General features: G+C 43.1%; 1 protein-coding gene across 1 annotated transcript in view; it reads left to right on the forward strand.

Annotated features, from left to right (window-relative positions):
* Window positions 1-27,465, forward strand: part of PGM2L1 (phosphoglucomutase 2 like 1) — an 83,943-nt gene that overhangs the window by 4,984 nt on the left and 51,494 nt on the right. The window lies entirely within an intron of this gene.

The following is a 27,465-nucleotide window of genomic DNA, read 5'->3' on the forward strand; positions in this document are numbered from 1 at the left end:
TAGCCCACGAAAGCTTATGCTCTAATAAATTTGTTAGTCTCTAAGGTGCCACAAGTACTCCTGTTCTTTTTGAGAAATAGAAAAGGTCTACAAAGATCTTGTGTGCAAGGAGAAACTAAAAAGAGTAGAATAATTTAGCTTAAACAGAATAAGGAAGAGATGGAGGTATCAAGCTGACTAGAGTAATTTGAAGTAAATGTGGGAGTTGAGATACTTTAGTTTTGATCGACTTAAACTGTGTATTATTTCTAACAGGTGAAAATACTAGAAAAAGCTAAAAAAAATTAAATATCTTATTTGCTTTTTAAGTCTTTATGCAACTTCCTTTTTCATTTCCTTCAGCTCTTTCAGTGAAAATCAGTGAAATCAATTTCCCTTTCATTGTTAATTTTATTTCCAGGTTCTCAGTACAGCAATGTTTAGGTTTTGCCGAGATCCTAAGAATCCCTCTGGTAAAGGATTCATTGTTCTGTAAGGCCTGGTCTACACTAGGCTTTTATGTCGACTTTAGCGCCGTTATATCGAATTAACCCTGCACCCGTCCACACCAGGAAGCCATTTAGTTCGACATAAAGCTCTCTTTAAATCGATTTCTGTAATCCTCCCCAACGAGAGGATTAGCGCTAAATTCGACATGGCCATATCGAATTAGGCTAGGTGTGGATGGAAATCGACGGTAATAGCTCCGGGAGCTATCCCACAGTGCACCACTCTGTTGACGCTCTGGACAGCAGTCCGAGCTCGGATGCTCTGACCAGCCACACCCCCGGGAAAATTTGAATTCATTTTCATTTTCCTGTCTGGGCAGTTTGAATCTCAGTTCCTCTTTGGACATCGAGGGGAGCTCAGCAGCAGTGGCAACTATGCAGAGCTCTCCAGCAGAGATGGCCGTGCAATGTAATAGAAAGAGGGCCCCAGCATGGACTGATCGGGAAGTCTTGGATCTCATCGCAGTGTGGGGCGATGAGTCCGTGCTTTCAGAGCTGCGCTCCAAAAGAAGGAATGCTAAGATCTACGAGAAGATCTCCAAAGCCATGGCAGAGAGAGGCTACAGCCGGGATGCAACGCAGTGCCGCGTGAAAATCAAGGAGCTGAGACAAGGCTACCAAAAAACCAAAGAGGCTAACGGACGCTCCGGATCCCAGCCCCACACATCCCGTTTCTACGAGGCACTGCATTCCATCCTGGGAGCGGCCGCCACCACTACCCCACCCCTGACCGTGGACTCCGAGGATGGGATCATGTCCGCGGCCGGTTCCTCGTCGGACATGACAGCGGACGGGGAAGATGAAGAAGGAGATGAGGAGGACGAGGCAGTCGACAGCGCTGGCACCGCTGATTTCCCCGACAGCCAGGAGCTCTTCATCACCCTTACCGAGATCCCGTACCAACCGTCCCCATCCCTTACCCCGGACACAGAATCAGGGGAAGGATCAAGCAGTAAGTGCTGTAAACATGTAAACATTTATTTAAAACAGAACGGTAATATTTATACTATTAACAATGTACATTTATAAAAGTTCTGTAAACTAGTAAAAAAATAATCAGGTACAAAACAGGAATATTTACAAAGGTAACAAATGGGTTTTCATGATTTCTCTGTCTTGGGCTCTTCTCAATTTAGTCCCAAGTGTTTTAAAAAATTTTCACAATGTCCGTTACTCCATGATTCCCAGGCCCAAGACGCTCCACTCCATAGTCCCAGTGCACCTACGCGAAAATCCGGTCAATGTGGCCGGGGATCGACGAGAAATCCTCGTAGGAGAACTCCTCGTAGGTCTCGTGGAGGTAGAGCTCAAGCCTGTTGATCAGGTTCCGGGGTAGGGCGATCTTAGTGGGCCCTCCGTGGTAGCAGACATGCCCCCTCCACGCCACAATCAAGTACTCCGGGATCATGGCCCGACATAGCATGGCGGCATATGGCCCCGGTTTCTGCATGCTTTCCCGCAGCATGCGTTCTCTCTGGGTGTCCGGGATCCTCAGGAGGGTGATGTCGCTCATGACGCCCTGCTTTGAATTAGGGAGGGGAATGTTAGTATTGGGACTGCTTTACAGCCACGCGGTGGAGGGAGAGGGGCAGCATACAGGGATCTTTCCCTGGGACAGCCGCGAGGGGGTGGGACAGGGGCAGAGTTGATGCTGTCCTGATTGCTGGCAGCAGAGACTGGCATTGCTTTCAATGTGAAAGGAGGCCAGTGCTACTGCTGGAGTTTTAAGCAGCCACAAGTCTGCGGCTTACCATTATTGCCCGCTCCAGAAGTTCAGGTCTCCAGCCACAGTTCTCTGAACAGTCCAAGACCTCCGCAAGTCCACAGGCACTGAAGGCGACGGCCGAAAATTCGACCTTGTCCTGAGTGCGCATGTGAGAGGTGCAGTGCATGGTCTTGTTCACAGAGAAAGACTAGGTTCTTTGTATACAATTTCATTTATCTGTCTCAGGAATTCACTCCCTTTTCACAATTCACACAGACACATCTGCGACTGTCTCCCAACCCAGCCTCTCAGCACACTCCCAGAGGCTAGCGCAGATTAGGCGGAGGAAGAAGAAGACGCGTGAAGACATGTTCTCAGAACTAATGGACTGCTCCCGAGCCCAGGCAGCCCAGCAGACACAGTGGAGGGAGAACTTGTCACAAATGCACCGAGCAGTCATGGAACGGGAGGAGAGGTGGCGTCAGGAGGACCAACAGGCTACTGAAAAGCTGCTTGGACTAATGAGGGAGCAAACGGACACGCTCCGGCGCCTTGTGGATGTTCTGCAAGACCGGAGGCAGGAGGACAGAGCCCCGCTGCAGTCTATCTGTAACCGCCCTCACCCGCCACCAAGTCCCACACCACCCTCACCCAAACTCCAAAGAAGGAGGGGCGGCAAGGGCCGTTAAAACTTTCAGTCAACCCCTGCAGACTGCTCTAGCACTAGAAGGCTGACATTCCCCAAAATTTCATAAGTCCTTTCCCACCCACCTCACAGAAGCCCCCGTCCAAGTTTCACACCCCACGTTTCATGTCTGGTTCGCAATAAAATGTTTGTTTCTCTCCATTACTGTTTCAGTCAGGTTCTTTTGAGGGAGAGTCTGTCTGGAGGGGGGGAAGGGGCTTGGTAATTGGGCAGGACAGTGACCTTTAGCAGGGTACAGAGGCGGTGTCAGGTCCAGCATCAGGACACATACACAGTGCAGTCACTGGTTACCCTGGTCAGTCTGGGAGGTGTTTTTCATGTTCTCCATTGAAATAACCAGTCCACCAGTGCGGAGCCTGTCATTCCGGGAGTTTAGAAGCATCATTTGCATCAGAACACTGAACCCGCCCCCCGCCACAGTCTGCGTCCCCGGTTTAAAATATTCCCGCGAAAACAGCAATACAGACAACGCTGTTCATTAACAAAATCGAAATGATTTTATTTTTTGGGAAGGGGAAGGGGGTGAAGGGGGTATGTAACTGGAGAGGATAGTCAAAATGAACTGGGTAAAGAAACGGGGGCAGGTTCAGCTTCTCTGTCCACAAACTGAAAAGTCACTGGTTGCCCTGCTCACTCAGGAACCTAGCTTTCAAAGCCTCCCGGATGCACAGGGCGTCCCGCTGGGATCTTCTAATGGCCCGGCTGTCTGGCTGGACGTAATCAGCAGCCAGGCTATTTGCCTCTAGCTCCCACCCCGCCATAAAGGTCTCCCCCTTGCTCTCACATAGATTGTGGAGCACACAGCAAGCTGCAATAACGATGGGGATATTGGTTTCACTGAGATCACAGCGAGTGAGTAAGCTTCTCCATCTCCCTTTGAGACGGCCAAAAGCACACTCCACCACCATTCTGCACTTGCTGAGACGGTAGTTGAACAGTTCTTTTTCTGTGTCCAGGGCGCCAGTATAGGGCTTCATGAGCCAGGGCATTAGCGGGTAGGCTGGGTCCCCGAGGATGACTGTAGGCATCTCCACATCCCCAAGAGTTATTTTGTGGTCTGGGAAGTAAATACCTTCCTGCAGCCGTCTAAACAGACCAGAGTTCCTGAACACACGAGCGTCATGAACCTTGCCCGGCCATCCGACGTAGATGTTTGTAAACCGTCCCCGATGGTCCACCAGTGCTTGCAGCACCATTGAAAAGTAGCCCTTTCTATTGATGTACTGGCTGGCCTGGTGGTCCGGTCCCAGGATAGGGATGTGAGTCCCATCGATAGCCCCTCCGCAGTTTGGAAATCCCATCGCGGCAAAGCCATCTATGATGACCTGCGCGTTTCCCAGGGTCACTACCTTTGGGAGCAGTACCTTCACGATTGCCTTGGCTACTTGCATGACAACAACCCCCACGGTAGATTTGCCCACACCAAAGTGGTTCGCGACTGACCGGTAGCTGTCCGGCGTTGCAAGCTTCCAGAGGGCTATGGCCACTCGCTTCTGGACAGTGAGGGCTGCTCGCATGCGGGTGTCCTTGCGCTTCAGGGCAGGGGACAGCAACTCACAAAGTTCGAGGAAAGTCCCCTTCCGCATGCGAAAGTTTCGCAGCCACTGGGATTCATCCCAGACCTGAAGCACTATACGGTCCCACCAGTCCGTGCTTGTTTCCCGGGCCCAGAATCGCCGTTCAACAAAATCCACATGCCCCATTGCCACCGTGATGTCCTGGGCGCTGGGGCTCGTGGTTTCTGACAGCTCTGTGCCACTCTCCGACTTCAGGCTCTCACGGCAGTGCCGTAGCCTCCTCGCCCGATTTCTCTGCATCTGCCTCAGGGAAAGGTGTATGATAAGCTGCGAGGTGTTGAGAACGGCCACAAGTGCAGCGATGGTCGCAGCGTGATCCATGATCGCAGTGCTGTGGCGTCCGCGCTGTCACTGACCAGAAAAGTGCGCGAACTGATTTCCCGCCGGCGCTTTCATGGAGGGAGGGAGGGCGTTAGTGACGGACGGATGACGACAAATTTTTTTTACCCAGAAGGCATTGGCGGCTCGACCCAGAATTCCGATGGGCAGCGGGGACTGCGGGAACTGTGGGATAGCTGCCCACAGTGCACCGCTTCCAATATCGACGCTCGCCCCGTTAGTGTGGACTCACAAAGTCGAATTACTGTCCTTAGTGTGTCCTTAGTGTGGACACACACGTTCGACTTTGCAATATCGATTCCACATATTCGATTTAAGTAAAATCGAATTACCCTCGTAGTGTAGACATACCCTAACAGTACCTTCTGGCACATCTGACAAACTCACTACACCCGACATATTGCTCTCATAGTATTTATCCAAAGAAGGTAAAGTGTGAGGCATCTAATAAAAATTTGTCATGCTGATTCTCGTATTCATTGCAAGATGTATGTACATGGGATATTTGAGTTGTGTATATGTACTCAAAAAAAGCTTTAAAATCTGCGGGCAAACAGGTTTTGCCAGACAAATGGATGTAGATTCAGCTATCGGCCTTGATTCATATGTAGATTAAGCATTGGAAGCTCTGTTTTGTATATGATGTCAACAGGAGGATGTGAAAACAACTTAAAGTCAGCACACCAGGAACGGAATCACTGGGGGTCATCCTGACCATGGGGACAAAAACAGTGAGTTTTGGGAAATGCACAAAGTCATTTTGTTTTCATTCGCTGAGGAAGCAAAAAGAGCAGTGCATTTTGCATTCATGAGATAAGCTGTTTTAAACAAAACGTTAATAGGCTAAAAACCTAACTTTAGATCTTGTATTATTGTGCAGGTGCAAATGCTAGTAAGTTGAGATGATTGATTAAAGAATAAACAGGTCTTTGGATTTTTTTCTACAATAGAATTTAAAAATCAAGAGCGTGGTACTACTATCAGGGCTTGGATTCTAACTATATGTTAGAGATTGATTAATTGTTGTGTCACTGAAAATTCTAAATTTCCTGTCGCTCAGGAACATTTATAAAATACTTTCCATACTACAGTCATATTGGATTTTTAGGGGCTGATCCTGCTTCCATTTGAAAACATTAATAAAATATCCATTGACCTGCAATAATTGCAGGAATTGGCTCTACTTTCATAGCAGGAATTGTAAGTTTTGTATAGGCTGGTGGCCATGGATTTATGTACTCTGAAATATGTGGCTGTGGAATTTATTGTAGAATTGTGTTCCAGAATGAGTATTTTTTTATTTAAAAAACAAAAAGCTTCTAGTCCTTTATGGATGGGAAGAAAACATAAATGCGAACAGTGAATCTAATGCAGTGTTTGCAGAAAGATAGGAACAATAGTTCTGAGGTGTGAACTATTATCTCAATTAGTGTTTGTTTTGAAACCTAATTATGGCAGTTAAAAAGGCAACTTTCACTGCTGATCATGTTGGCATCACTCACTTTCTCAGGTGCCAAAAGTCCCAACTGTCTCTGCTTCCAAAACTTTCAGGTTTCCCCTGATTTTTATACTTCATCGATTTGTCTTCAGTACAAATTGTGCAGCACATTGAAAATTAAAAAATGGAGTAGCAGAAAACTGAATTCAACTGAGGGTATATTCTGATTGTACTATTCAATTTGATATTCAGTAAAATCTTAATTTGTTAATCTAGTTGAAGATGTCACAGAATTTCCAACCCTGGAATGTCTCAGGGTTCTGTGGTTTTGCCATGGAATATGTGACTCTGCTTGGGGGGTTTCATAAGTGGGCACTTAAACCTGAGACGTGTGTTAGGAGGGAGAAGGGATCTATACATCTACTGTCAATTGTAGAGTAACACTTCAAAATCAGTTCCACAATACCTACAATGTAAACAAAAGTAATTTTGTATTGAAGAATGAAAACAGTAAGTCTGCTTCTCCTGATCATTAGTCTTGGAATAGTGCTTCAGAATGTCAGTCGAGAGCAGTGTGCCATCTGCAAATGTTCTAACTTCCCTGGACAAAATCTGGATGTGTAGAGGATACAGAGGATTTAATATCTTCCTACATAGAGAACACTTTTTCAGGTAATGCATATCTTTTTGTAATACCTTCTTCAAATCCAGGAACAAGGTTGTATCCTGTGACTGATCCTCCTGCCCCATGGTTTTTTTTTTTTTTTTTTTTATCTGCTAATTCATTCCTCTGCGCTCTTCTGTTTACAACAGACCTGAAATTAATAATGGTCTGTTGAGAAGAAACTTCTGCAGCCTTTTTCACACTGTCAAGTAGCAAGCTTGGTGAAGATGCAAAATGCTTCTCTTTCCGGAGTTGACGTTGGAAGATTTTTCTGAGCATCCTTAGCCGTGTCCACTTGAAATGAGATACTAAAAACACTATTGCTTAGTCAGTGAGGTGGAGTAAAAGGCCAGAATCCTCAATTTGCAGACCTCGGGGAGAGAATCTGATGAAATTTGCAAAGGATCCTGATGTCAGTAGACCTGAAAATTGTTTTCGAAGGGGTAAAACTTCGTAGAGTCTAACAATGGTTGAATTATTGTCTTTGCTTTTACTCTCAGAATACCTGCTCTTGTAACAACTATTTTGTCTTTAATATTAAATCTTTGTCAGTGTCTGATAAGACCAATAACATCATTTGAACTAGAAAGTGCCATGCAAACTGAATTGAATGTTAAATTCAATTAAAATTAGGTTTAGTTAAAATGGGTTTAAGACACCTTATCTGGTTTGTCCAGTTAAACTCTCAAATCTGGTTTAGAAAACAATTTGAGACGAGATCCTTCTTTATATATAAAAAAAAAAAGTCCAGCTAGTTCAGTGCAGCAGTGAAAGCAGACGATTATAGGACAGTGACTTATATGCCAATGCCTATGTAAATATGTTGGCAGGAACAATATTCAAACTTGGTGTTGCTTAGAGAGGAAATCATCTTTGTTGGCTCCTGTGGTGCTGTGTGGTGTTAGATAAATGTATTATATTTTGCTGTAGTTTTGTTGGTTCAAGGCTAACAGTTCCCAGTAGCTTTTATGTTACTATTGATTATATTTACCTAACAATTCAGTCTTATTCCTCTTGTCTTCCAAATGGGATTTCCCTTCCGTTTCCAAAGAATATTCTTAAAATATTTTTTTTTTTATTTAGCTTTCTGAGATCTTGTTTGGAGGGCTTACTGAGAATACCTACAAGGTGAAAATGGTAGGAATTTTCATTACTAGTTTGTGCTTTTATAGATAAATATTGTTGGATTTATATACCTCATAGTAGGTTTTGAAACAAATCTTAACAGTAGGGTTAAAATAACTAGGTAATAGAATGCTAGGTGGCTTCTCCATTAGTCCAAACCTTTAGTCTAACTGCAAACCTGGACAGAAAGAATTACTTATCAGAGGGAATGGAGCACAAAACCCATTGGGAAGGGAACACTTGATCCCGTGCAGGGATTTGATCTCTGCTGACCAGGCAGGGTGTGGGAGTGCTGAGGGCAGCATGCTCATTTGCTTTGTGGGGCTGTCATATTTGCACTGCCTTTGAACAAGACCCCTTATCCCCAACAATGTTTAGACAACCGACTGAACAGCACAAACTCTTCAAATAGCTGAATCCAAGCCCTTAGCAGAAGGAACGTTGCTCTGTTGGGGCCTTTAAGGATGCTAGAGCGTCCCGGAGCATGTTTTATAAAACAAGGAAAATTTAAAAATCATTGAGGAGCAACTGCTATTTTATATCAAAACAACCTAGGTTTTTTCACCTTAAAGGGTTTCAGGAAAGCCTCCTGTCATAGTAATTCTGGCAGCTGTCAAGAGGAGGCATGTCAGTCTACATCTGTATTTGATTTATTTTAACTATTCTCTTCTGACCCTTCTATTTTATTTTAATTGAATTTGGTCTGAATTCATGCCTGTGTCTGTTTCTACAATGCTTGTTTTCTGTAGCCTGAAGAGCATGATTCCCTAAGTAGCAACATCCTCTATGCTTTTGGTTAGTTCAGTAAAAGGTATTCTCTAACTTAAAATAAACTTAATAAAGGTCGTTATAGAAAAAGGTCTGTTGTACAAAGGGTTTGGTTCTCATCCAAGCATCTCTCATCTGTGTATCTAGTCTGAGTTAAGGTTTACTTGTACCCCAGAAATACAATGGAATGCTACATAGTTTTACTAATCCCCTACATCTTTCCTGAGCCCTATATTCATTTTCAGCCAGTGCTAAAGTTACTCTCAGTGGGAAATGTAATGGTGCAGTGATGCTGAAAGCTTTCCTGCACAATACAGTGTCTTTGAAATAGGGTGTGTCCGTTTTTTCCTTTACTTCATGCACTCGCGGTCTGCGGTGTTAAATCCATGCCACACAAATCTTAATTTTCAATGAGTATGCTGATTGCTGGTTCCTGTTTGTCTTGTGGATCTAAGAATTGAACCTTTATAAGTGAGCCACTGCACACCTGAAAAACTGAGCACAGTAGAATTTATTTAATACACATCTCTTTAAAAAAACAACAAACAACAAAAACCTGGTGGTCTCACTCCACTTCAGTGAAGCTATAATAACACAAGCTGTGGTGAGGGATTAATAATGTAAGACTCTGCTCTTACAAAATACACTTGTGTGTATATTTTTTGAATATCGTGTACAGTACAGTATTGAGTGTTGGGATGGTGCCATACTGGTGTGACCGTACTGAATGAACGGTGAGAACATGGCTTGACATGACTGAACTGTGAAAGAGGATTCTGAGAGAAGAATCCTTTTCTTAGGCCTGGTCCACACTAACCCCCCACTTCGAACTAAGATACGCAACTTCAGCTACGTTAATAACGTAGCTGAAGTCGAAGTACCTTAGTTCGAACTTATCGCGGGTCCAGACGCGGCAGGCAGGTTCCCCCGTCGACTCCGCGTACTCTTCTCGCGGAGCAGGAGTACCGGCGTCGACGGCGAGCACTTCCGGGATCGATTATCGCGTCTTGTCTAGACGCGACAAATCGATCCCAGAAGATCGATTGCTTACTGCCGGACCCGGAGGTAAGTATAGACGTACCCTTACCATCAGGCAGATGCCAGAAGTGAAACTGACTGGCTCCATGCTGCATGTATGATCAATACTGATCTTTGCATCAGCAAATATGTCCACTTGAAAGCAAACAACACGTGTAGAACATCTTGAGTGGAGCACGGGTTGACCGGGGCATCTTGACCTTGTAGAAAGACTTCACGCAGGGGGCTAAAGTGAGTGAATGTGGGGTAATGTTCAGTTGGCACCACTCTGCAGTCTCCTCCTAAAGTATTAGGTAAAAATTAATAACCCCTTTCCCATTGAGCATGCTTTTAAGACATGTGAATCCTTTGAGGAAAAAGTATAAAAATCAAGCCAATTAAATTACTGTTGGGGATTCCTTAATTCTAGCTTGAAGAAACTGCTAGACAGAGTAGCCAAAACTCTGCCCCATGGGCTTGAGTAGGATTGTGACCAGAGGGGTTTCCAGGCAGCCAAGGCCTTGCCTCCAGGGAATCCGAGACAGACCAGAGGGCTGAGGAGACCAGACCTGGAGAGAAGAAGCTGTCCATAGAATTGGTGACCACCTTCTCTGTTTGCGAAGCAGGGATTGCGTGAAGCTAGCGCAGGACCTGTTTGTGTATGTTTGTGAAAGAGAGGCTCGCTAAGAGGAATGTATAGCTCTTAACGTATAGTTCTTAATATTTAACATAGGAGTTATGTGCATAATGTAACCCTTTACCACTTGTGTAATTCCTTCTCAATAAACTGCTGCACATACAAGATAATTATTGTGGACCTTTTTCATTGGTATGACAGTAATCTGCTCCAATGGGATCCATTTCAGGGGTAGTAGTGTCCCCTGGTGCCAGCATTGAGCACAAGGAATTAAACATGGCTAACCAGATTTTGAAAAGTTCCAATCCCAGGCCACAATTTTATAGCAGTCAGAGATCCCTGAAAAAGATTCAGGGCTAGTCAACAGTGGGAACTTACATGGGCATAGCTACATCTCTCAGGGGTGTGAAAAATCCACACCCTTAAGAGACATAGCTACACTGGCCTATCCCTCGATGTAGACCGAGTTAATTTGATGGAAGAATTCTTCTGCTGACCTAGCTACTACCTCTTAGCATAAGTAATCCACCTCCCCCAACTGGAGAACCTCTCCCATTGGCATAGTGTCTATGCCGACGCACCAAGCAGCACAGCTGCAGCTGGGCCACTGTAGCAGTTTAAGTCTAGACAAGTCCTTAGAGTTAAAATGTTGCCAGCTGTGCGTACAATGGTGTAATGGTTTTTACCTTCAAGATATGTGTAATGTTGACCATAAAATCATAGCTTTAATTGCCTTTGGATAAATTGATGTAGATGACTCATTAATATAACAAATCTTTCCATTTTTAAACCACAGTATGCTGGTCTAGTGGATGAGAGAAAGCAGTAGATGTGATTATATCTTGGTTTTAATAGGCTTTTGATACATTGCTTATGAGAATGTCATGTAGGAATCTGGGGAAATGTGATCTAGATGAAATTACTGTAAGGTGGGCACATAACTCTTTGAAGAATCCTATTCAGAGTAGTTTATTAATAGGACTTACCTAGTGGGCTCCCCTGGGGGTCTGTCCTGGGTCTGGTACTGGTCAGTATTTTCATTAATGACTTGAATAATGGAGCGGAGATTATGGTTATAACAGTTGCAACTGACACTAAGCTCTGAGGAGCTGCACTTTGAAGGACAGGATCAGAATTCAAAATGACCTTGACAAATTAGAGAATTGGTCTGAAATCAACAAGATGAAAGTCAATAAAGACAAGCGCAAAGCACTATACATAGGAAGGAAAAATCAAATGCACAACTACAAAATGGGGAATAACTGTCAAGGTAGTAGTTTTGCAGAAAAGGATCTGGGACCTATAGTGGATCAGAAACTGAACATGAGCCAACAATGATGATGCAGTTGCAAAAAAGGTTAATATAATTCAGGAGTGTAGTAACAGGAGTGTTGTATGTAAGCTATGGGAGGTAATGGTCCCCCTCTGTTAGGCATTGGTGAGGTCTCAGCTGGCGTACTGTGTCCAGTTTGGGGCGCCAGACATCAAGAAAGATGTGGACAAAGTAGAGAGAGCCCAGAAGAGATGGTAAAAGGTTTATAAAACCTGACATATGAGGAAAGTTTGAAAAACAAACACAAAAAAACCCACCTGGGCATGTTTAGTCTCAAGAAAAGAAGGCTGAGGGGGGACTTGATAAGTTTTAAAATATGTTCTAAAGAGGACAGTGATTGATTGTTCATGTCCACTGAAGGTAGAACAAGAACTAAGGCTTAATCTGCGATAAGGGAGGTTTAGATTAGCTATTAGGAAAAATTGTGCAATTATAAGGGTAGTTAAGCACTGGAATAGGTTATGAAGGGAGGCTGTGGAATCCTCATCATTGGAGGTTTTAAAGAACAGCTTGGACAAACACCTGTCAGGGATGGTGTAGAACGGTTTACTTGGCACTGCCTCAGCGCAAGGGGCTGGATTAGATAAGCTCTTGAGGTCCCTTCCAGCCAGAGCCGTCCCTAGGGTATGGCAAATCGGGGCGACTGCCCCAGGCCCTGCACTTTGAGGGGCCCCATGCTTTGTGAGGAGGAGGTGGGGGGAGGAGAGCAGGGGTGGGGGGGAGGAGGAGCCCCCCACCAACCTCCTCCTCTCCCCAGTGCTTCCTGCCTGCCAGCAGCCCCGCCAATCAGCGCCTCCCCCTCCCTGACTCCCAGCACCTACTGCTAATCAATTGTTTTGCGGTGTCTGGAGGTGCTAGGGGGGAGGAGCGAGGGTGCAACGTGCGAGGGGGAGGGGGCAAAACTGGTGGGGAAGAGGTGGGGTGGGGCCTTGGGTGGATCTGGATGGGAGCACCCCCTGGCAGATAGGCCCAGAGTTTCTATGTCCTGGGCCCCGTATCCCCCTAGGGCTACAATAAACATCTGTTGAAAGCTTTGGGATTTATTAATTTTTGGCTCATAACTGGTAAATTAAAAAATATTCTAGTAATCGCCTAGCTATTGAACAAGACCCTAACAAATTTAGAATTCATTTTGGAAATTCTTGGCTGCTTTTCTTTCTGTGTAATACACATCAGATAATTCCTTTTTGGTGCACCAGCATTATTGGTTTTAGTACGCTTTTGTGGGAATGGCACACTTGTATTGGTAAAATATGCATTCGTGCTATGGTTTAAGTTGCAATACTAAAACCTAATTAATTTTACAGAATGTACTTGTGACTGTAAGAGCACCCTAGTGCCAGATAGCAAAGGGCTCTCTGGTATTTAACAGTAAATCTCAGCTGGCCTGACCAGCTCAATGCACCTCACACTGTTGCCATGATATTCATTTAAAAGTTGTCTTGTAATATATCATTTGAAAACTAATAACACATTGGTTGCTGATATCACTGGGAAATGTATGTAATAACATTGTGTGTGACATTATGGATGCTCTAATACTGTGTTTCGGAGACTGTAAACAGACAAAGGAGGCAAACCAGGCTTTTTTCTAGACAAAGGAGAAGGGCAAAAACCTCTGTCTCAATTGCAAACAGAGCCAGGTGTGACCAGGGACTGGAACAATGGGCTGTGCACTTGCTTGGGAGATTGCAGGAAGATCATTTGCATTGTAAGCCACAGGAGACTGCAAAAGTAACATGGTGTCTGCTCTGTAGTGGGAGGGCTTTCTGACTTTGAAGACAAAAACTTTGGGGATATAAAGATCTGCTTGAAAGACTTTTTGGGGGATCTACCAACTGAGAGAAGCAAAATGCTACGTTCTTTGACCTATGAAAGATGGGTTCTCCTGCTAATCCAGCTGGAGAATGCTGACCCCTTGATGTGAATAAGAAACTAGGTTAGGCAAAGATGTATCTTGCTAGAGTTAAGTTTTAGACACTAGAAATATTATTATTTTGTTTATAATCCTTTCATATCTCTTGCACTTTAAAAAAAATTCTCTTAAATTTTTGTTAATAAACCTATTCTTAGTTTTACTACAAATCCTCTCAGTGCTGTGTATTGGGGTGGAGTGTATAACTGTAGCTGAGTTAACAGGTTGGTGTGTGTACTGGCTTTTTGGAGGTAGTGAAATTGGTGTTACTGAGCCCTCAGAGGTAAAAGGGACTGGACGCTGCAGGGGAGACAGTTTTGGGGAGAATTGGGACCGGAGGAGGTGTTGGGGTCACCCTGCAAGGAGTAGCTGGTCTGGTGGAAGCAGGGGTGAAACCATTGTGCTGTGAGCATGCTGCTTGTGTCCGGATTCTGTGCCAAAGCTGCGCAGCCCAGAAGCACCCAGAGTTAGAGGGCAGGTGGGACAAAACCTCTGACTGGTCAGGGTGAACTCCCAAACTGTCTCAGTACTACAGTACATTTACTAGTATACTGTAAAGTTTTATGATAAAACTAAATACTATTTAGTCATTTATTCTGATAAATACTTATGTGATGTAGCGTCTTTCATCTTCTTAGGGTTGACTGGCTTGCAGAACCTTAAGCAAGCAAAAATGTGGTCATCTGCAATGAGTCTTTCAATTAGCATGAAATGAAATTCTCTTTTAGCTCAAAAGTAAAACCCTCTTCTTTGCTACACCTGCCGTTTGGCCAGTATTGGCTCTGTCCCGGCAACCAGTTCAAATAGGAAAAATGAATCTAAACTAGATTAAATTCCTTTTTGGTGCACCAGCATTATTGGTGTTGGCACACTTTCGAGGGGAACTAGCTGTTGCTGCACAGTCAGCTGAGAGAACTCGCGCACTCTGGCATTCGTCTTTTTGTGCATTTAAACTAAACGTTACATTATTCTCTACCGTTCAGGGCTTATTTCCCATTGGTTGAACAGTCTAATGAAGGATCATTAGTTTTGATTGGAGAAAAATGTTAGGCTATTATTTTAATCCTCTCTACAGCGTTTCTCTTAAGTGTAGCAGAAGTCGAGCAGTGCCAGGCAGTGCTAGCTCTAGCAACTGGCTGACCTTTGTGTGGTAAATGTCAGCGGTGCTCACTCAATCTTTCAGATTCCAGTTGCCTTTTTTTAACCTGTGCTTAGGACACTGCCTTAAGCTACTCTCTGAAGAACCGCTTCTCTAGTCTAAGCCATACTGTACCCAGTGTATACGTACAGTTGTGCTGTCTGATTATCACAAGACTTAATTGTGTTTTATAGCTGTGTATTAATTGTATTACAGCTCAATCTGCATTGTTGGTGAGTCCGTTTTGAGTCTTGGGTTGTGTCTACACTACAAATGCTGCAGTGGCGCAGCTATGCTGCTGTATTACTGTAGTGTAGACATTTACTACAGCGATGGGAAAACCCCTTCCATTGCAGTAGTAATGAGTACCCTCAAGTACCTCTTGAGAAGTGGTAGCTAGGTTGATGGAAGAATTTTTTCCATAGCCTAGCAATGTCTGCACCATGACTAAGGTTGGCTTAACTATGTCTCTTGGGTGTGAATTTTTCACACCCCCTAAGCAATATAGCTAGATTGACTGAAGTTTTAGGTAAACCAGACCTTGGTTACAGCTTTCATAGATTGATATATTTCCAAGGCCAGAATGGACCACTGTAATCATCTAATCTGACCTCCTGTATAATACAGACCATAGAACTTCCCCAAAATAATTTCTAGTGCAGATCTTTTAGAAAAACATCCAATTGTGACTTTAAAATCATCAGTGATGGAGAATCCACCACAATTCTTAGTAAGTTGTTCCAGTGGTTAACTGCTCCAGCCGTTAAAAGGTATGCCTTATTTCCAGTCTGTATTTATCTATCTTCAACTTCTAGCCCAGGGGTAGGCAACCTATGGCAAGTGTGCCAAAGGCGGCACGCAAGCTGATTTTCAGTGGCAATCACACTGCCCGGGTCCTTGCCACCGGTCCGGGGGGCTCTGCTTCTTAATTTAATTTTAAATGAAGCTTCTTAAACATTTTAAAAACCTTATTTACTTTACATACAACAATAGTTTAGTTATATATTATAGACTTATAGAAAGAGACCTTCTAAAATCGTTAAAATGTATTACTGGCACGCGAAACCTTAAATTAGAGTGAATAAATGAAGACTTGGCACACCACTTCTGAAAGGTTGCCGACCCCTGTTCTAGCCATTGGATCATGTTATACCTTTCTCTGATAGATTGAGGAGCCCTCTATTAAATATTTATTCCCCATGTAGATTCTTATAGTCTGTAATCAAGTCTCTGAACCCTCTCCAGTGTATCAACATCCTTCTTGAATTGCGGGCATCAGAACTGGACACCGTATTCCAGGAGTGGTTGCACTGTTGCCAGCTATAGAGATAAAATAACCTCTCTACTCCTACTTGAGATTTCCCTGTTTGTGCATCCCAGGATTGCATTAGTTCTTTTGGCCACAGCATCACAGTGGGAACTCCATGTTCAGCTGACTGAAAAATGATTTGGAGGTTGTGGTGGACAATCACTGCTTCCAAGGATAGAATTCCCCATTCTGTAAGTTTTTGGCTCAATTTCTCCTCCCCCCCCCCGTTTCTAGATGTACTCATTTACATTTAGCCATATTAAAAACACTGTTTGCTTGCACCCAGTTTACCAAGCAATCCAGATCACTCTGTATCAGTGACCTGTCCTCTTCATTGTTTACCATCTGCACATTTTCAGTGACTATTGTTTTCTTCCAGCTTGAGAGAAATAACTATCAAAAATTACACCACCACATCCAGTTCAGGGTGTTCACTGCTCAACTGTGTTGAAAGGGCTTCATTACTCCATGCTCTCTTTACAAGATGCCTGGAAGGAACTTTCATTTCTGTCTCTTGAACTGGTTCTCCTCTGTATTTGAGGGCTTAAAAAGCTTTGCAAGGTGCCTCATAAAATAGAAGGATCTTTACAACACTGTATAAACTAAGAAGTCTGAACAGTGCTATAAAAGTAAGACAACCAGTTTTCTACCTTTAAGTATTTTATAATCTAAGGGTCTGATGATCTGTAGTTTTGTTTGGGTAAATGCTAGACTCCAGGGGGTAGAACCTTCTCTAGGTAGTACCATACAAATTGGTGGTGCTATAATCAATATAACTTTATAAACTATTAAACCGTATATAATTAGTAATCGCAAACTAGGCGTTCCCCAGTGCGATGTGAGGCACCACTTCTGAGTGGATGTTTAGCAATAGTAAGGGCCACTGTGGTGGCATGGCTCCTGTAGTGAGCTCTAGGAGGCAGTGCACAGGTACTGAGCCTCCTTCCTACCATTCATAAAATCGGTCGATTAAAGGACTGAGCCCCATTCCAGACTCTCAGGGAGGACAGTCCTGCCCTCTCCTTGCCCTGGCATATGAGTAGGTGAAAACTGGAAGTACAAACTCAGTTTCCTGTAGCTTATGGAGGCCATTCTCATGTATGGGGCAATTCTGCCCTAAGTAAATGGGCAGGTGTCCTTTTCAGAGTCTCATCATCTTACTCCTCAGATCTGCTTCCTGTGTTGTCACTATATCCACGTTTACAACAGTAGGAAACAGAATTTTGAACAGTTAATTTAAATGTTTTCAACCTTCTTTCTGCCCTGACTCTCCATATCCTGTTAATCCAAGGACACTCTGGGTGAGAATGCTCTGTGATCAGTTTGTCCTTCAACTTTCCCTTCAGCATATTTCTCTAAATACTTTACTTTTTTCAGATAGCTTTGTCCCCAGCTGATGTAAAAGAGGGAGTAGTACCAAGGGATATGGCGGCAGATTTTTCCACTTGCTGCTGCTGAATATGAGTTTTGTGGGACAGGGCTCTTAATACATACACATGAACATGGAGGAGGGGGGCCCCCCCAACTCCAGCAAAAGATGTGGGGGAAGAGGAGTGCTTGAGCATCATATCCTTTGCCTCTTTGATCATCTGCCTCAACGCTGTCCTTATGCTGAGTTTCTGAATGGATGGGGCACCTCAAACAGCCCTGACTGTCCCTTGTCCTGCAGTGTCGTTTGCAGAGGGCTGGAGAAGCAAGATTTAAAAAAATTTCCCCCTCCCAACCTACTTTCTGTAATAACTAAAATAATAAACTACAAGCAAGCACACTTCCATACTTCACGCAAAAGGCCCCCCGAAGCAGACTTCTGGCCATCCTGCCAACGTATTCTATACAGTATCTCATTTCATAGTACAGAACGTGTCACTGGACTTTTAAATACAGTAGAACCTCAAAGATACGAACACCAGAGTTACGGACCGACCGGTCAACCGGACACCAAGTGAAGCCATAAGTAACCAATCAGGCAGCAGCAGAGACCCCCCCCCCCAAAAAAAAAAAAGCAAATACTGTACTGTACCTGTATTACATCTTAAAGGTAGGCACATCTGGGCCATCTGTCTCCACCCCACTCCCACCCCCACGCACGGGGCAGCCACTTACAGCAAGACAGTGGGGTTGCCAGTCCAAGGCGGCCAGAGCCAGCCAGCAGAGCAGGGTCTGCATTGCTTTCACCCCACCTCCGCGGGGAGGGGGACAGGCTGTTTTCAGACACACCACTGCAGATAAGGGGACAAGCTTGCAAACTCATGCAGGGGCTGAGTAGGGAGCAGCTCAGCTGCTGCTGAAGCGTGGCCTGGAGTGTCAGCTGCTGGATCTGGAGCCTGTACTGTGCTTTATTCAGAGTTACAAACATTTCAAAGTTACGGACAACCTCCATTCCCAAGGTGTCCATAACTCTGAGGTTCTACTGTAGGTATTCTGAGCAAGTTGAGGTTTTCCATAGCATCTGCACCCACCCCCCAATCACATACCTTTCTATACCCAAAAAACTTGCAGAGACTCCTCCACGTATCAAATTAAGATTCAGCCTTCAAGAATGTTCAACTCTCCTTTCAAGGTACTTGTCCACTGATCCCAGTGTGGGGGTCACAGTGGATGGACAGCCAGAGGAGGCAAAGAATTCTTAACAGTGATCAGTGAAATGAGGGCTTAGATTGCCTAGCTTAATGTCATCAAGGGAGGACAGGGGAGGGCCATTATAGTTCATTTAAACTGGCCAATGTAATTGCAGCAAATTAAAATTCTTTTTTACATTTAAAAATGTACTCTGCACTGCATGCACACGCAGATATCTCAAATTCTTTAATACATGTGACATTCTGTACCTCGAGGGAACACCCTGCACCCCCATGTTCATCCTTATAATATGATAATGTGGTATGCAAAGTTTGTCACGTCAGGTGTCTTTGGAAGGCTCATGATGCACTGAGCATTGTTGTAATGTTATAGTAATTATTGTTATAGTAATGTTATAGGTTGTAATTTTATGTATATAGTTATGAGACTGAAAATGTGTCCTCGTAGCTTAAAACAAGCCCAGACAAAAACTCTCCAAGAGCAGAGGGGCAGTTCATACCTCATCAGGGCACGTATGGGACAAACCCAGCCCAGCCTCACAGGAACAAAGGACACTGGCCTAGGTAGTGCAACAGATCCTTTCTTGCTCTCAAGTGAGTCACCGCCCTTTCCTTGGTCAGTTTGGGACTGCGATGAGGTAATGCTCACCTGACTCTCAAGGGGGGGGGGGCAAAGCCAAGAGGGAAGAAAGAACATGATAAAAGGGAGAGACGTTTGCCATGCTCTTCCTCTCTCTTCCACCTCCATCTACAGACATCACCACCAAGCGACTGAAGCGCTGATCAAAGGGGAAAGCCTAGCTGAAGGGCAACCAGCCAGCCGGTGGTGAGAAGCATCTAAGTTTGTAAGGACACTGAAAGTGTTGAGATCAGCTTAGAATGCGTTTTGCTTTTATTTCATTTGACCAAATCCGACTTATGTTTTGACTTATAATCACTTAAAATTTATCTTTGTAGTTAATAAATCTGTTTATTCTACCTGAAGCAGTGCGCTTGGTTTGAAGCATGTCAGAGAGTCCCCTTGGGATAAAAGCCTGGTACATATCAATTTCTTTGTTAAATTGACGAACTCATATAAGCTTGCAGCGTCCAGTGGGCATAACTGGACACTGCAAGACGAAGTTTTCTAGGATTGAGTCTGGGACTGGAGATATTGGCTAGTGTCATTCGGTTGCACAATCCAAGGAGCAGTTTACATGCCAGAGGCTGTATGTGAACAGCCCAGGAGTGGGAGTTCTCACAGCAGAGCAGGGTCAGGCTGGCCCCCTGAGTCAAGGTTTGGAGTGACCTAGCAGATCACCGGTCCGGATAACACCAGGGGAACGTCACACGTAAGGAGGCTTTGCAATACTACAGCTTGAGTGAGCACTAACCAGAGGTCAGTTAAAACCAGTGTTGGAGTTATGCCAGGTCTTGTCTGCCAACTGGTGTCTAGAGTTAAACAGCAATTATTAAGGCATATCACATGGTGGCTAGACTCACTAACTGTTTAGCTGAAATTTTATACTGAGATTAACCGTGGTGTGTTGACCGCAGCCATACTAAGTGAGACAAAATGGAACCTCCTTCTAGCCATGGGCTCTGTATTGAACTTGTCTCCACTGGAAGCTGGTCTTTGTATATGTTACACCCAGCAGGGCTGACAGTTCAGTACTCTCTGGTCTCTGGTGATTTATCTGGTGTCCTGAAAGGTGGGTGGTAAAGAGGGTGAGACTAGTGCTGGCAGGTGAAATCCAATACTGATGTAACATTATTCATGGAATTCAGGGGTAAGCCCAGAAGCTCCTTGGTGTGAATTCATCCTTGGACCAGCACTACTGATTTCAGTGTACTTACAACTGGGATGGATTTAACCCTGTTGTCCAAAAATCAGAAATAGATGTACGGTACTGCATTTCCTCATACTCACACCGTCTTTGTAGAACCTTCAGTATAGGTGGGCTCTGAAGCACATCAGTTATTTTTATCCAGCCACTTCTCCCAAAATAACCTACTGTACTTGGATCACTTCCAGTCTGACTTCCACCCTTTCACAGCACTGGAACTGCCCTTCTAGTAGTGTTCATTGAGCTCTTTTTGTTTTGACCATGGCTCCCTCCTATTTTTTCCTTTTAACCCATTTTATTCACCTGTTTCCTTCACTTTGTGTATGTAATACTTTATCTGCAATCTGTCCAAGATAGCATGATGGGGATGAATGTGACTCTGTCTTCTCTTAGTTTGTCTGATATAGATAACAAAGCTGAAACTGTCCAATCCTCACCTCCCTTCATACATGTATTTTGACTGTACCAAATGTACTGTAAGCACACTGATCCTGATTAAGAATTCCAGAGAATGTGCACTGAAGGACTATCCCTGAAGTGGACAAATGCCAATTCAAATACTGCTATATCCGATGAAGTGGGCTGTAGCCCATGAAAGCTTATGCTCAAATAAATGTGTTAGTCTCTAAGGTGCCACAAGTACTCCTGTTCTTTTTGCGGATACAGACTAACACGGCTGCTGCTCTGAAACCTGCTATATCCTAGTGACCTAGAGGAAATCTACCACGGACAAGATCCTGATGATCTTGTAGAGCATATGACCTTGTGGGGAGAGGTGACTGATTAAACTCTTCTCTAGGGGAGAGCGAGAGAGAGAAAGGGGCAACCCCAAAGAATTTTCCCTATTCACCAACCATGGTATTTCTTCAGTGTCTTTGATGCCAAACCTCAGGAGGTGGGGAGAAATCTTTAAGAAAGTCTTGGGAAATGTCAAGGAAATAGAGCAGCTAGTTTTTCAGCTGAAGTGTATCCAGAATGCCTTATTGACGTTCTTTAAAAGTCTGTTAAAGGGGCCCAAATTTTACATCAAGGTTCACCGAGGAAGTAACTTCTTGGCGTAAGTAAGTTTTTTAAAGGTGTTCCAAGCACCTGCAGCTCCCATTGAAGTCAGTTGTAGCAGCTCTGAAAATGGGGCCATCCATATTTACCTTGTGCATAGAATAACTTTACAGGACAAATGGTGTATGTGCGTTGCAGGGGAGAAGTGAAGGCCAAGAAAGGCCGGTGTAAGGCTGAGATGAAAACGGGGGGAGGGGAAGCATTGGAACAAATAGCCAGTTCGCACGGAGTGGAGAAGATCCAGTCAAAACTAGAAAATTCTGATATCAGCGTCTGTGGGTCCCTTCTTTGGTTACTTTTACTAGCTGGAGTCTCTGGCTGGCTCCTCCCTGTAGTTTGTTTAAAGTATAATGTACCCGGGTCACTGCATCCACTTTAATTTGAATTTAATGTTTCTGACCTTGAACATCTTTCTGAATTGTTTTAAATTCAGGTAGGTAGGGGGAAAATCCAGTCTTAACTTGAAAATTCACTTTGCTAAATCCCTATTAAAAATTGTACCAAGCGTTAACAAAGTGTACTCTTGGTTGACAACTAATAAAAATGGAAGTCTCCAGTTAATTAATACCACACTACTTCTTGTTGTCAGAGTGCTTTGTCTGAACAGCTGCTCCAGGCAGAACATCAGTTTTTGAGAAAGATGTTGCTGTCTGAGAGAGTCATGGTGAATGGGTGCTCTGTAGTAAACATGCTGTGTATCAAATGCTTAAAGGCAGCTAAGCTCAATATAATTACTTGTAGGGTTTTTTCATGTTCAGTGCTATGGTTGGGATCTTGTATCTTCCCACAGCATCAATCATTTAGTCCCCTTGCATACATGTATATAACATCCATTGTTTGACTACAGGGGGGACAGTGAATCTAATTTTTGGATAATAGAGGGAATGGTCAATGTTATAGGTCATGTCCTGTGATACCTATTTCAGAAAGCAGCATTTTGGGTAATCTTGGTAGCACTGCATTTGTATAGTTTACCCATTCATATCTGACTTGTGTTTAGTGCAGCTGAGTTATTGTTGAAGTTGGAACCATAACTTTGACTTTCCTCACTTCAGTTCTACCACAGCGATAATATTGCACAAGCATAACTTGTTTGTCTTTAAACCTTGGCTTAAAAACAAACAAAAATTGAGTCAAACCTAATTTGTGTAGTAAGTGACAGTTGGTCTCAGAGACCATGTGGATTATCTCAGTGAAAGTCATGAGCTTCCTCATTCTGGAGAATGAAACAAGAAGTTGCTCTTTAACTGGGTGTCCTGAACCACAAATAGCAATGTTGCTATGAAGCTATTTAGGCACGTTGCGTGGCCTACTTCAGAATGTAGAGGATGTAGCAGATTTCTTCAAACTTCCCCCTGCCATCAAGGTCCATCATCCTGTAACTTAAGTCTTCCATTACTGTTACCCTGCTCTAATGTGCACAAATTAGAAAGCTTCTTGAGTAACAATTTTGTTAGCTTTAGCCAACAGATCTGCTATCAGATCACTTTTAGAGTCCATTGAACTAGTAGGGCTCCAGGTGGGTAAAAGGGCCTGCCTGTGAGGATACAACTGCAGGTTAGGTACAGTATTTAAATTATGCTCTTGATAACTCCAAATTAATGCCTCTTTAAGAAAAAGGCTTTTGTTGCTGACTTCCATAGTAACAAGACAACAAACTTCTGTGTCATCCAATTCACTTGTAATCATAGACGATTAGGGTTGGAAGAGACCTCAGGAGGTCAGTTAGTCCAACCCGCTGCTCAAAGCAGGACCAACCCCAACTGAATCAAACTTAAATTTAAAATAGTTAGTTGCAAAACATGCTGGGCAGCTGACTTCATCCAACTACTGTTTATTTAAAAGGAAGTTGTTTCTGTATTCTTGTGGTTTCTGTAGAAGTATGCTACCATAGATATTCACGTATTGACTCTGCATCCAGATAACTCATGGATACTTGGCCTCTTAGAGACTAGGCCATTTAAAAAAAATCAACTTTTAATCTGATTTGCTTTAATTTTATTGCAAGCCTTTCTAGTTGACATAGACCTCGGAGAGTGTGTCTACACAGCTTCTGGGAGCAAGTCTTGTAGCCTGCGTGGACAGACTTGTTTTAGTGGGGCTTCCACTAGCATGCTTACAAATAGCAGAGTGGATGTTCGGGTTTGGCCTGTGGAGCCTAGGGAGCCCAAATGTCAAAGCAGTGCCTACACAGCTATTTTTAGCACACTAGCCCAAGCCCTGCAAGTGGGAGTCTGTCGAGACTCGCTCCCGGCAGCTGTGTAGACATACCATAGAGTCTTTGGTAAAATGCGTTGCATTTAATTTCACTCGTATCCCCAGTCATTTCAGCAGTTGGGTCTAATCTAATTCCATAATAAAGAAGCAACAAACTAGACATTGTTAGTTGCCATAAAGATAATCCTAGCAGAGGCAGAAAAAGGTACTGCCAGCAGTTTAAAAACAGCAGTGGGGACCTTGACCAAATAAAAGCAGTTTCAGCTTTCCTGGGGTAGATTTGTACTGGCTTTGAGGAATCAGGTAGGGAATATATCTAAGCCCAGTTAAATTATTTAGATCTAACTGGATTTTTCTGTCATGGAAGGAAAGTATTTTGAAGGAAATATCCTCTCAGAATGTATACTCAATGAGGAGCATGTCAATTATTGTTCAATAGCCCTATTGATCATCAGCATGAATCTTTGAAATAATGGACCACTTGTTGGCAAGCATAATGATGAGTCAGTTCAGCCTCAATCAAATGGGATTTTTCCAAATAACATGTTGGACAATGGATTGGAGGCTTTTGACCATGAGAGAGAGTTTGACACTGTCTTCAGTTGTATGATGGTTACATACAAGGACCTCTGAGTCATTCTTCTGGTTAAGTGTCAGTGCCCATACTAGAAAGACAAGGTGCGAGAGGTAATTGGACCAACTTCTGTGAGAGAAGTTTCAAGCTTACACAGAGATCTCCCATCTTGTCAGTCTTACATTATAAATGGCAAATATTTGCATAGTCTCTAATTCTGACCTGGATTTTCTGACCTATTTAAAAATATTAAATTGTCTGGGTACTGTTTGTATCTATTATAGTTCACTTGGTACATGGCCAGTGAGGAATGCTAATCTTATTTATTTTTTTCAATCTCTGAATTAAAAAAAAGCCACAAAATATCTCAGCACAATGATTTGGAGCTATTAAATTATGCATATGGTTAGTCTGTGACCATATACCCTTATGATTATCTAGTTCATTCCTTTCTTTTATGCCCACTTGTTGCATCTTGTTTTAAGCTAGTTTGTAAGCTCCTCATTGCATGAACCACCTCTTCCTATATGTTCAGATAGCACCCTGATTCTTATTGGGGCCCCTGGATGCTACTATAATATAAATAATGGCTATGGGCCCAATTCTGCAAACACTTCAAGTCTGGTGGGACTACTCATTGGTAAAGTTAATCATGTGCATAAGTGTGTGGCTAGACTCTAAAGTTACATACTAGTTTCAATTGCATCTTTTTTTTTTTATATAGAATTTTCTAATTGTAGGCTTAAAGGGACATGATTTGAAAGATCATTTTCTGAATGTTGCACGTACTATAGTGACAGGTCACACCTAAAAGTACTGTAATTTAAAAGCTAGCAAAAAAATTCTCAATCTTTTTTATTTTGTGTCTAGTCAGTTTCATCGTTCCTCTGCAAAACTTCTCCCTTGCAGAAAAGATTTGCATAAATGTAAACAGGGGAGAAGAAATACGCTATAAAAGGAATTGGAGACAAAATCAGAGCATGTTGTTTAAGTCTATTTTAGAGAATTTAAATTGGCAGCATTCTTGTAAACTTCCCATACTAGTCTCTACCCAAAGTCAAATTGTATTTGACAGTCTGTTGGGTGAGAGTGAAGCATTCCTCCCCATTCCCCAGTTGTAAAAAGAAACCGCTGAGCTCTGAAGCGTAAAAGTTGATAAGGACTTTGTGCTTATTGAGGATGACTTCCATTGCTTAGGTTGAACAAAATCTGTTATGATTTAATCATTCAAAATTGAATGTTGGATATGTGCAGTAGAAAAATAAAGCTTACACACGCACACTTGAATATACTATGTATGCTAGTGCAATACAAATCTGGAAGTGCACACGAATTGGTTTGTGGAATTCAGCAGTAGAAAGCAGAACTTGTAAGGGTTGCATATGGAGTAGTGAGCCTGTAAGTTGGCGAAATGTCTTCTAAAACCAGCCTCCACACTTCCAGCTTCCCCCAGAAAACACTAGGAAAATCAATGCAGAAAACATGCTGAGGTTGCATAGTTAGAAATAAAAAGGGTCCAACTTCAATGTTAATCAGCTGTTGTGCAGCATAAGACATAAAAAGATGTGCCTTTTGTAATGAGCAGTAATACTTTACCCCAAAGAGGAATAGTAAATGGTTCATATGTACCATGTAGTGCAAATACAGTGTACACCAGAGGTTCTCAAACTGGGGGTCGGGACCCCTCGGGGTCGTGAGGTTATTACATGGGGGGTTGCGAGCTGTCAGCCTCCACCCCAAACCCTGCTTTGCCTCCAGCATTTATAATGGTGTTAAATATGTAAACAAATGTTTTTAATTTATAAGGGGGGGGGGTCACACTCAGAGGCTAGCTATGTGAATGGGGTCACCACTACAATAGTTTGAGAACCACACTCTCTTATTCTTCTGGATAAACCTCTAATTTATATAATTCAGCCTTGCTTCAAATCAAGCAATAAAAGTTGCTGTTGGAACTGCAGTTTCTGCTTTGCGTTGCCAGACTTTATAATGAACTGTGCAGTCTTCACATTGCATGAATGCTGGGTTTTATGTTTTAAAATATTTTTTACAATTCTGATTAAATTATTGGTACACCACAGTAGTAATTTTGTCACTACTTAGAGACACTGAAGCTGCTTGTGCATTCATATTTACATTCCCCTACATAAAAACAAATCTTGTCCTAACCTTTTTTTGACTACTGTGGGTACTCACAGGTCCAAACACATTTCTGAGGCTGAATGTAACTTGAATATCCCGCACATGTCCTGACTGTGACACCGACTCAATTGTTGCTTGACTCCTCTGCTTCTCTCTCACCAACAGAAGTTGGTCCAATAAACAATATCATTTCACCCACCTTGTCTCTCTAATATCCTGGGACCAACACAGCATATCCTCTGCTTGAGTAACTTAAAGCTAAACTGGACAAAGCACTAGGGAATGGTTCTGCATTAGCCGCTAGAAACAAATAAGATTACCTAATACTGTAGGGGGTAGTGTTTTGAAAGGCACCCTTGGAGCCCAACTCCCACTGACTAACGGTGCCTTTGAAAATTTACTCATAAGTCTTTTTTTAAATTCCCAATTCCTGGTGCAGCTGACAAGCAATTTTGTTGCAACTCTTTGAAATATAAACTACTCTAAGCTATCTGGTTCTGGGTCTTAACTTTGGAAAGGAACATCTTCTGGAGTACAGTTCACTTCCTTAATTATTAAGTCATGCATAATTAGACTTGGCAGAATTTGACTTTGTCAGTTTGATGGATAATATAAAAAATGTTTGTTTTTTAAGCATTTTTCTGACTTTTATCTATAACTTTTCACAGTTGCAGGAAATTATGGGGTATTTCAGACAATAGGAAGGTCAGCAAATAATTATTATTCACAGTAGATGTTGAGATTCAGAAAGTTAAAGCTTTGTAACCGCTAAAACACAACTAGTCAACATCACTTGTCAAAATATGCAAAGTAAATTTGAGTCTTGACTCAAATTCTAGCAAGTTCTCAAGCAGCATTTTTCTTTCTTTGCCTATATGTACATTTTGATTATTATAGATGGGAATATTT

The sequence above is a fragment of the Terrapene carolina genome, unplaced genomic scaffold (genome assembly GCF_002925995.2).
Source record: "Terrapene carolina triunguis isolate 2854851 unplaced genomic scaffold, T_m_triunguis-2.0 Scaffold244, whole genome shotgun sequence".
Lineage (NCBI taxonomy): Eukaryota > Metazoa > Chordata > Testudines > Emydidae > Terrapene > Terrapene triunguis.